The sequence below is a fragment of the Macaca thibetana genome, chromosome 18 (assembly GCF_024542745.1).
Source record: "Macaca thibetana thibetana isolate TM-01 chromosome 18, ASM2454274v1, whole genome shotgun sequence".
Classification (NCBI taxonomy): Eukaryota; Metazoa; Chordata; class Mammalia; order Primates; family Cercopithecidae; genus Macaca; species Macaca thibetana.
The window spans coordinates 29,343,206-29,355,035 of NC_065595.1; positions in this window are offsets into that span (position 1 = coordinate 29,343,206).

Sequence of the window (11,830 nt, forward strand, 5' to 3'; positions counted from 1 at the left end):
CATAAAAGAATAATCAAGCAATATTGGGAACACATCCAAAGGTAAAGAGAGCCATCTTTAGATGCTAGTGGGTGCAAGGCAAATCTGCCCAAAGAGTTTTTGCATTGATGAGGGCACCATGAATTAAGAGCAGCAACAGGTGTTGAGACAAAGTACATGAATTTTAATTTTATTTGTATCAAACTCAGAAAAATTATATTTAGAACACAAATCAAGGAATATTATTCAGCCTTAAAAAAAGGAGGAATATCCTGTGAAAATTCATTGATGAACTTTGAGGACACCACGCTAAGTGAAATAAATCCATCATAGAAGAATAAATACTACATTATTTCACTTATATGAGGTATCTAAAGTAGTCAAACTCATAAAAGCATAAAGTAGAATGGTGGTTTCCAGGGGCTGAAAGGGAAGGAGAAATGGGGAATTGCTGTGCAATGGATATAAAGTTTTGGTTACGCAAGATGAAAATGTTCTAGAGATCTGCTATACAACCACACATCTATAGTTAACAATACTGTACTGTACACTTAAAATTTTGCTAGTAGGATAGATTTCAATGTTATGTTTTTTTTAACCACCAAAAAAAAAAAAAAAAGAAAGAAAGAAAAAGAGCACAAGTCAAGGACTGTCACTATTCTTCTCCCCATTTCCTGCAGAGTCAACTCCTATCTGGAAACGTTTCCAATGTTTGATTGATGACAACCTGAGAAATGCTGGTCCCAAATCCCAGTCCTCATTTATAAAGTTCAAGTAACCACAAAGTTGTGGAATACAAAATGCCTTTTAAATCCAGTGTTAATTATCACCAAAGACCCATATTTTCAAACACAAGTACAAATCTCACTTTTTATAGAAAGGTGGTTTTTAGAAATGTCACAGAATGCTAATGCCTAGAGAGCATATTGGTCAAATCTTTCTTGTTAGAGATAAGGGCCTGAAGACTCTGAGTAGTTGTGATTTGCCCAAGGTCATCCAGCCAGATACTGATAAAATCCTACGTGAAAACCCAGGTCTCCCAAACTCAGGTCCAAGGCTTCCTCCACTTTACCAAACTGCTTTCCTGCTCCTCCAGGGACTCCAACTCCCCAACCCCATTAATATGAATTATTGAAATGTTACTGTCATCTCAGAGAAGAATGAAAGGACACCTAGGTTTTTTAAACTGTCAAGCAATGTCAAAGCAGAGAGATGTGATTAAAAAAAAAAAAAAAAAAAAAAAAAGCAAAAATTGCAAAATTTGTTAAAAAGAAAGAAAATTCAAAAGATAGAGAAGAAAAATACCAGAGAAAAAAACAGCCCCCAACCCCTGCCCCAAAAAAAGACATTCACAAAGATAAGCTTCCAGTTATTTTTGGTGCCCTGAGCAGTGTTTGAACTGCTGCCAAAATTGCTTTTGACCTAAATGGAGAATAAAAACTATTTTCTTTATCTATTGAGAGTAAAATCAAATTTCATGTTAGGAAGCATTGGTTTGGATGAGGTGAGTTAAAATGTTAAGAAATAGAGTATTATTATCCAAACCTCACAAACGTGGGGCACTCAAGAAACGTTTGTTGCTTAAAATAATATGTAGAGTTTACTAATTTATATGAGGGTAGCACTGAACATGGAGTTTATTATTTTAATCTTGCTCCTAAATAAACCTCCTCGTCACCCTCCTCCCCCCACCACCACATATGTACACACATTCACTATGAGTTTCCTTTAGCTTTAGGCTTTTACACACACACATACACCAACTCTTTTTCTAATTTTTTTATTTTATATGGTTACAGATACATAATAATTGTACATAATACTATTATTATCATTATTATTTATTATATTATTAATATTGATAATAACAGTATTATGTAGAATTGTTATGCAAATCCATATATTTAGATCGAGTACATATGATATTTTGATACAAGCATACAATGTGTAATAATCAAATCAGGCACTTGAGATAGCCATCACCTCAAACATTTATCATTTATTTGTGTTAAGAACATTTCAGATCAACTCTTCTGGCTCTTTTGAAATAGATAATAAAATTATTGTTAGTTATAGTTACCTTATTATAACTTTTTAAAACTTTTTAAAAATTATTATGGATACATATTTATGGGTCCAATCCTTACCCATTCCCTTCTCTCAGTCATTCTCCTTTATACACCACCCAAGTTGAAATAAACCGTAGAAAAATCCTTTCCACTCCTACATATGTTTCCTTTGTTGATATATATATTAGGTACGGTGCTCTTGGTTGCAAGGAAATGCAATCCCAAATTAAAGTAGCTCTGAAGAATACCTACATGTATTATTCCCCATAACAAGAAGTCCTGAGATAGCATCACCAAGCACAATAAATGTTTGTTTACTTGGATTGACCTGCAGCACTTTCTCTGGAGAGGATTTAAAAAATATATAAACTGTGGTCCCAGTAGCTTGTAGTCCAGCCGGGAGACACATGTTCACAAGCCCAAAACAAGGCAGTATAACACACTGAGTGACTGCTGAACTATGCATGGTCTTGCAAGTGCTGAAAGGGAGGAGAGCTCTCTAGCTGGAATGGAGAAAATTCACACACAGAGGATGTGAATGTGCATGAGGTTTTTAAGACTGGGGAAGATTCTGATAGGTGGAGATGTTGGCATGAAGGAGCATTCGAGGTGGAGGAAACTGTTGGAAGAAGAAGAGAAAGTTGATTTTCTGAAGCATGCATGTAAACTGGTTTGATTGGAGTAAAGAATTTGTTCCTCCAGGCATGGAGAGAGGTGAAAGGTGGTAATGTCCATATCCAACCATGAAGACCAGGATCACAACAAGTGAGAATCTCTAAACAGCGCGGAATTGGGAAGGCCATGCCCTCACGTTGTCCAAGGAGGCCCTGTTGAGTGCAAGGCAGACTCTCTCCTAAAGGAAGCCAAACTCCCTCACGGGACACCCAGACTCTGTCAAGCCTGAATTGCTACATAAACAGAAAATAGAGAACAAGAACTGAAGTCCTTGCCCAGAAGAGTCTAGAGCGAGGTGGAGGGAGCTGTGACTATGAGTCAAGAGAACACTTCCAGGGCACTGAGATGCTACCTTCCTGGAGTGTCCACTGGCCTCGTGGAAGCAGAAACACTACTGCAGAAGCCCACAAAGGGCAGGAATGAGGAGCAAGTCCAGGATACAGAGGGGAGACTTGAGCTTTTCCGTAGTTTTAAATCTCGTCTCCATTTCCTGAGAGGGCAGGCAGCTGAGGGAAGGAGGCCCGATTCAGTCAAAGAACAGCTATTGGCCACGTGCAGCGGCTCACACCTGTAATCCCAACACTTTGGGAGGCCGAGGCGGGCAGATCACTTAAGGTCAGGAGTTCTAGACCAGCCTGGACAAGATGGCGAAACCTCGTCTCTACTAAAAATACAAAACTTAGCTCGGCATGGTGGCAGGGGCCTGTAATCCCAGGTACTGAGTCAGTAGGCTGAGGGAGAAGAATCACTTGAACCCAAGGGGCGGAGGTTGCAGTGCGCCGAGATGGCGCCACTACACTCCAGCCTGGGCAACAGAGAGAGACTCCATCTCGGAAAAAAAAAAAAAGAAACAAAGAAACAAAGAACAGCTATTGTATCCGTCAGCATGCAAGTAATGGAAGACTGAAGTAATTGTGAATTTGTAAGTTTATTATTTGGTCATTTGTTATAGATTACCATATAATATCTTTATATTTTATATAACAATAAGTCCAGCTGTGGGAAGTTCCAGTGCTGGCTGAGCTGGGTCGGCGATGTCTGGCCTGCGGGGCAGCTTCTCTGGGATTCTTTGGCCTTCTCCCTCAGGACTGCAAGATGACTGCTGCAGCTTCATTACCAAGTGCTCATGCCACATCCTCTGAAACCAGGAAGAAGGTGGAAGGGCCTCTCTATGTACATCCCTCTATTTTAGAAGGAGAAAAACCTTTACCAAAGCTACCTCTATCCCCCACAGTCGGTGTCCATGGGCATCATCCTGACGGGCAGTGCTGGCTCACAACCCTATGCTCCAGGTTCAGCTGAGTGGGGAAAGAGAACATTTAGCCTTTGCAACCTCTCTAATAGGTTTTGGGCTCTGCCAGACAGAAGAGGAGGGTCAGGAATGCACGTGAGCAGGCAAGCCACAGTGCCCTGCCCGTCAGGGCCTGGAGGCGGGACGGGAGATGACATCAGAACAGGCTTCACATGGATCACAAAGCAAGGGACCTGCAGTGCCTTGCTGAGGAGTTTGGAGTTTATGTTGTTACCCTGAGAACCCAGCATAAGTTTCTGTGGTAGGGAGGAAGGCCCTGATTGGCGCTGACTTTTGGAGAAATAACCCTGGAGGCAAAGGTGGGAGAAGATTGAGAAGGGTGTGGGCAGGTCAGGGTGGGGCATGGATTGGGTTGACTGGGACACTTTGGGGACTCTTGGGGGAATTAGTAGACTTTCCCCCAACCTAGGAACATTTAGCTAGACTGTACAGGAATAATCAGCGTGCAGAGAGTCAGGAAACTTGATTCCAGGCCCGGCGGTTCCATTAACTGCATGTGAGGTCACTGCCCTTCCATGAGCCTTAGTTTCCTCATCTCTTTTTTTTTTTTTTTTTTGTTGAGACAGAGTCTCGCTTTGTCGCCCAGACTGGAGTGCAGTGGCCGGATCTCAGCTCACTGCAAGCTCCGCCTCCCAGGTTCACGCCATTCTCCTGCCTCAGCCTCCCGAGTAGCTGGGACTACAGACGCCCGCCACCTCGCCCGGCTAGGTTTTTGTATTTTTTAGTAGAGACGGGGTTTCACCGTGTTAGCCAGGATGGTCTCGATCTCCTGACCTTGTGATCCGCCCGTCTCGGCCTCCCAAAGTGCTGGGATTACAGGCTTGAGCCACCGCGCCCGGCCTAGTTTCCTCATCTCTAAAATGAGATCACTGGACTAAACTCTCCACATCTCTCCCTCCTTCAACAATCAACAACACAAGGGTGGCTCTTTGTTTAATTAGACAGATGCTGTCCACCCACTTTATAAACAAAAAAGCTGGGCTGATCTGGGCTGAGTTGTTTGCACACTGCCATCAGCTGAGTGTGATCATGGCTTTTCCCTCCAACATCTGCAACATCATCAGGAGTGTCAATACTTCCAAATATAATGGGGTTTATTTTCATTAATGATAACTATTGTTATTGAAGAACCAGAGAACTTTAGTCTCATACTGATATTTTGTTTCATGTCTCACTGAATCTCCTCTTCCCAACACATCTCTATTCGTTTTTTTGTTGTGTTGTTTTTTTTTGGTTTTTTTTTTTTTTTTTTTTGTGACATGATCGCTTTCTGTTGCCCAGGCTGGAATGTAGTGCAATGATCACTGCCTACTGCAGCCTTGAACTCCTAGGCTCAAGGGAAACTCCCATCTCAGCGTCCTGAGTAGCTGGGACCACAAGTGCATGCCACCATGCCCAACTAATTTTTTTTTTTTTTTTTTTTTTTTTTTGTAGAGACATGGGTGTCCCTATGTTGCTCAGGCTGGTCTCAACCTCCTGGGGTCAAGTGATCCTCCTGCCCTGGCCTCCAAAAGTGCTGGGATTACAGGAAGGAATCACCACACCCAGCCTCTTTTACATTTTAAGATGAATATAGGCTGGGCACCGTGGTTCACATCTGTAATCCCAGCACTTTGGGAGGTTACCGTGGGCAGATCATGTAAGCTCATGAGTTCAAGACCAGCCTGAGAGACATGGCAAAAACCTGTCTCTATAAAAAATACAAAAATTGGCCAACTTGATGGTGCACACCTGTAGTCCCAGCTACTCAGGAGGCTGAGGTGGAAGGATAACTTGAGCCTGGGAGGTGAAAGTTGCAGTGAGATGGTACCACTGCACTCCAGCCTGGGCGATAGAGCAAGACTCTGTCTCAAAAAATAAATAAATAAAATAAATAAATATTAAAAACCAGGCATGGTGGCTCACGCCCGTAATCCTAGCACTTTGGGAGGCCAAAGTGGGTGGAAAGCTTGAGGTCAGGAGTTCGAGACCAGCCTGGCCAACACGGTGAAACCTCATCTCTACTAAAAATACAAAAAAAAAAAAAAATTTTAGCTGGGCGTGGTGGCGCATGCCTGTGATCCCAGCTACTCAGCAGGCTGAGGCAGAAGAATAGTGTGAACCTGGGAGGCAGAGGTTGCAGTAAGCCGAGAACATGCTATTACACTCCAGCCTGGGCAACAAGAGTGAAACTCCATCTCAAAAAAATTAAAAATAAAAATAAATAAATAAATAAAATCACATGAGGCTTTTTCAAAAGGCAGATTCAAGAACCCCAGTCTAGACTTAGAGCATCTGTATTTCTAGGGGTGGAGCCTGGGAATGTATACATTGAAAACCCTACCCAGGGAGATTCTGATGGACCCTGTAAATTATCTTTATTAATATTGGCTAACAGATATTTATTCAAGATCTACTATGGGCCAAGACTGAAAGGTCTAGAATATATAGAAATAAAAAATTGTGTTTGTGCCCTCAAGGAATTCAGCAAATGATGGGGAAAGATAACCATGAAAACAGACATTGACTAAACAGTATAAACTCTTCAAAAGACACAAGTACTAACTGTGATAGGAACACAGATGAGGGGCTTCCAAGCATGCCAGGCAAGAAGCCTTCCCAGAGGAGGTAGCACTTGAATTAAGCTTTAAAGACCATCAAAAGTTTCACAAGGTGGGGATAGGGAAGCCACAGGAAAAGACCAGGACTTCAGAAATATAGATCTTACAAGTAAGGTACAGAGACTGAGCAAGCAGAGACCAGGTAAGAGGTCAGGGGAAGTGAAAGGGGAATTAATAACAACAGAAACTCCTCCCTGCTTTCTCCTTGCATCTGTGTCTGCAGACTGCCCCATCTTTCTCTTGACCTGCTGTGCCAACCCTGGGGAATCACAGACAGAACTGGCTGTTGGTTCAGGGGTGTGAAGTTAAGGAAGTTGAGAAGATGCTACTGCAAAAGCCAGATGGGGCCGGGTACTGTGGCTCATTCCTGTAATCCCAGCCTTTGGGGAAGCCAAAGCAGGGGGATCACTTAAGTCCAGGAGTTTGAGACCAACCTGGGCAACATGGAGAGATCTCATCACTACAATTTTTTTTTTTTTTTTTAATAGCTGGACATGGTGGTACATGCATATAGTCTCAGCTACTTGGGAGGCTGAGGTAGGAGGACTGCTTGAGCCTGGGAGGTTGAGGCTGCAGTGAGCTGTGATTATACCACTGCATTCCAGCCTGGGTGACAGAATAAGACCGTGTCTCAAAACAAATAAAAAAGCCAAACAAACAAAAAGAACCAAATGGGTGGGGAGGGGGTGCTACTCTGAGCTTTTACTGAAAATACGTGAAACCGCCTACAGAAATTAGCAACTAAAAAAGCAGAGGGCTGGGCTCTGCAGCTGGGTCTGAGATCTTCCTCCCTAGCCTCTCCCCACATACCCCTTAGGCTGCACTTGGCCTTTGAAGAAGTATCTTCTCTTCAGTTTCCCTTCTCTCAAGGCTGGCCCTAGATGCACAGACCCATGACACCTCATTGGCAAATACATTGATTATGGGGATGGGGGTCAAACTCGCAATCTGCTGCAACCTATCCCTTGAGGGTAGCCAAATCTATTTAATTTGACCTGAGTGGTCTTTTCTGAAGAGAAACTAATTATACAATCCGCAGTTTTCCCTCTCTCAAAAGCGTACCCTTGGCAGTTACCTGGCTCTGTGGATTCATTTCATTCGGCTTCCATTGTTGAACACGCTTCAAAATCCTGTTGCTTCTATCCCTAATGCTCTATTTAACAGGCGCCACAGTGCACCAGCCCCTCACAGTGAAAGCTCGCCTAATCCTGACACGCGTAGCCTAGAGCAAAGATGAGAACTTTTAAGAGTTTAGACTAAGGTAGGCTTCATTTAATGATTTACAGAGTCTCCCTATCTCTCAGAAAAAGTTTAGAGAACGCTTTTTATGTGAGTCAAACATCAATCTCTCCCAGAGCTTCAAGACATTCATTAGGCACCACTGTTTGCAAGGTAGCCAGCATGAAGATATTCAAGGCTAGGACAAATACAGAGAAATGGAAATGCTTGCCTGAAGCCGCTGAAGTTTCTAGAATACAATATTCAGGGTGACCCACAATGAAGAGGCTGCTGAGCCTGCTGTGGTCTATTTCCTAGACCTCAGCTTACAAACAGCAAAGGGCAGCCCCTTTGTGTTCTACTGTCTATCCAGATTCCTTGGAAGGAAGAGTTTGCTTCAGGAAGAGATTTCAAAAAGGTCAATAAGGCAAGATTGAGAAAACCTGGGGTAGCCCAGGCAGGGAAAGATGTGTTCTCTCTCCCCTGTGGCTAAAAACTGATGCCATCGGTTATTTGCATGGGTGAAGGCTAACAGTTGCTTGCCTATCCTGGCATATCACAGCTGGAAGGAATTCCAGAGACCACTAGCCCAATCCCATCACTGACAGAAGAAGGGAAACCCTTGGGCTCAGCAAGTGAAGTGATTTTCCTGAAGTCACACAAGTTAGCAGGCTAGAACTGGGTTCTGGGTCTCTGCTAGGGATTGAATGTTTGTGCCCCTCTCCCCTCAAAATTCACATGTTGAAACTTAATTCCTAATATGATGGTATTTTGAGATCAGCCTTTGTGAGGTGATTAAATCATGAGTATGGTCATGAATGGGATTAGTGCCTTTATAAAAAAGACCCGAGGGGCCAGGCGAGGTGGTCCACGCCTGTAATCCCAGCACTTTTGGATGCCAAGACAGGCAAATCACTTGAGGCCAGGAGTTCAAGACCAGCCTGGTCAACATGGCAAACCCCATATCTACTAGGAATACAAAAAAAAAAAAAAAATAGCCAGGCTTGGTGGTGCATGCCTGTAATCCCATCTACTCAGGAGACTGAGGCAGAAGAATCACTTCAACCCGGGAGGTGGAGGTTGCAGTGAGCTGAGTTCGTTCCACTGCACTCCAACCTGGGCAACAGAGCAAGACTCTGTCTCAAAGAAAAAAATAAAAATTATAAGAGACCCAAGGGAGCTCATTCCACCATATGAAGACATAGCAAGAAGGAGCCATCGATGAGAGAGTGGGCCCTTATCAGACAATAAATCTGCCCGAGCCTGATTTTGGACTTCCCAGCCTCCAGAACTGTAAGAAATAAATTTCTGTTGTTTATAAGTCACCCAGTCTATGGTATTTTGTTGTAGCAGCCCAAACAGATTAAGACAGACCCCAAACCCATTGCACCACACTGTGTCCCTCCCTACACCACATCCTTAAAAACCGACCTTATTTCAACCAAAGAAATTGCTGGTGCTGCATATTACAAAATAAACCTTCTATTGAAAAATATTTTTCTTCTTTTTCCAAAACCTCAGAACTCTCAAGTTTGCCTGTGTGTGTGTTGACACCTATGTGTAGTATAAACTCACCTGTCTCTGAGAGGGGAGAGATTTAAAGAGATCATCTTGCCAGGCCTCTGATTCTAGGCCAGGTAGGTTAAATGATGGCCACAGCTAGGAGCTAAAGAGGAGATCAAAGGACTCTGACATTTCTTTCAACTTCGAGTATTGCTGTTTTCCCACTTCCACTCTGGGAAAAACAGTGAACTGAATCACTATGGAGTTGATATCCTGCTGTGTTTGGCTGCAGACCCTCCAATTCCAGATAAATGCACTCTCAGTCCTGCCCGTCTTCCAGTAGACAGAGAAGCTAGAGAAGAGCTCTGCTGACAGAACACCTCTAGGCTGCGGCCATGCTCCGTCTGCTCTGGGGAGTGGCCAGAAGTCAAGACCAGAGTCCAAGCTGCCTCTGCAGTTGGGATGAGGGGAAAGGAGAGTCAGGAGGGGCTGCTGGAGTAACAGCTGGGAATGCTGACTGACAAGCAGTGGGATAAACCATGTTGGAGAAGGGCAGTTGGGAAGGAAGAATGTGATATGGTTTGGCTCTGCGTCCCCTCCCAAATCTCATCTCAAATTATAATCCCCAGGTGTTGAGGGAGGGACCTGGTGGAAGGTGATTGGATCATGGGGGCAGTTTCCTCCATGCTGGTCTCATGATAGGGAGAGTTCCCATGAGATCTGATGGTTTTATAAGGGGATCTTCCCCCTTCACTTCCTTCACATACTCTCTCACCTGCTGCCCTGTAAGACTTCCCTGCTTCCCCTCTGCCATGATTACAAGTTTCCTGAGGATCAGCCATGTAGAACTGTGAGGCAATTAAACCTCTTTTCTTCATAAATTACCCAGTCTCAGGCAGTTTTTTGGTTTTGTTGTTGTTGTTGTTGTTGTTGTTGTTGTTTTGAGACAGAGTCTTACTCTGTCGCCCAGGTTGGAGTGCAGTAGCGTGATCTTGGCTTACTGACAACCTCTGCCTCCTGGGTTCAAGAAATTCTCCCATCTCAGCCTCCCAAATAGCTGGAATTACAGGCATGCACGACCACACCTGGCTAATTTTTGTATTTTTAGTAGAGACAGAGATTCGCCATGTTGGCCAGGCTGGTCTCGAACTCCTGATCTCAGGTGACCCACCCGCCTCGGCCTCCCAAAGTGCTAGGATTACAGACATGAGCCACTGTGCCCGGCCAGGCAATTCTTTATAGCAGTGTGAGAACAGACTGATACAGGGTATGAACCAAGCTATTTGGAATGAGAGTGGTGAAGAAGCAGCTGCCCAAGGCAGTGGTACTGGGATTAAATTGGACAATTAAGAGATAGCAGCAGTACTAAGGACAGGAATCCAGGTAAAGGAACATGGGACAGAAATACAGATGAAAATGAACTCAACATTAAGAGCCTGTTTAGTCCACCATCCCATCTTCAGGCAAGACTACAGAACACAGCTTTGATGAGGGGGCAGATTACATTGGGATGGTAATTAGCAACACCAAGGTTAAGGCCCAGAAATGTCAGCATGTGCAATTGGCTACAACACAGCCTGTTGGCATTCTATATGTTCAGCCTAGAGTGAAGATGGTTCTTCCACAAGGGACTCTTACACAAAGGTGTAGTTGCAGCCCCTGATTTGCTGGATCCTGGGAACCCCTTGGGAAATTTTGTTTCACTTGGGCAATCTTTTGAGTCCAACCAGTATGAAGGATTCACTTATGTGTGGATCTGCTGGCCTGGGACACCCAGTGGAAACCAGAACACAAGGACACAGAGGCCCCAAGAGAAAAATCCGGCTGGATGGGGTAGAAGTCCAGAATGTTGGGGCAGGGGGAGCGGGTGGGGGAAGCAGACTGGGCAGTGAGTACTGAGTGGGAATGATGGGTTCTATACAATATGAAGTCATTCTCCTTCTTCACCTCCTCGACCCCCATTCCTCCTGTTCCAGAGTGCATGTGCCTTAGGAAGAAGACACCTGAATGGTAAAACTCAAGACCTGGATCACCATGGGCTCCAGCCCCTATGCCTGAGGACCCCTATAGTGGTTTCTACCCTTCACCCATCCCTGAGAAAATAGACCTGGGCAATTTGCAGAGAAAGACACTTGAATCAGAGAAAAAGCAAGACAGAAAGATTTACATGAGCTAGAGAGAGATGGTGGCAAACCCCAGAAAGCACCAAAGGGCAAACCCCAGAGGTCGAGGTCCACTTAGCAACACCACAAGGACAATTAGCAACATACAGTTTAGAGGGAAACAAAGATGGAGTTCTAGCTCCTCCACTCGCCACCTCTATTAGTCAGGGCTCTCCAGAGAAACAGAACCAATATGATATTGTCTTAGTCCGTTTTCTGTTGCTTATAACAGAGTACCTGAAACTGAGTAATTTATAAAGAGAAAAGATTTATTTCTTATACTTATGGAGGCCAAGAAGTTCAAGTTCTAAG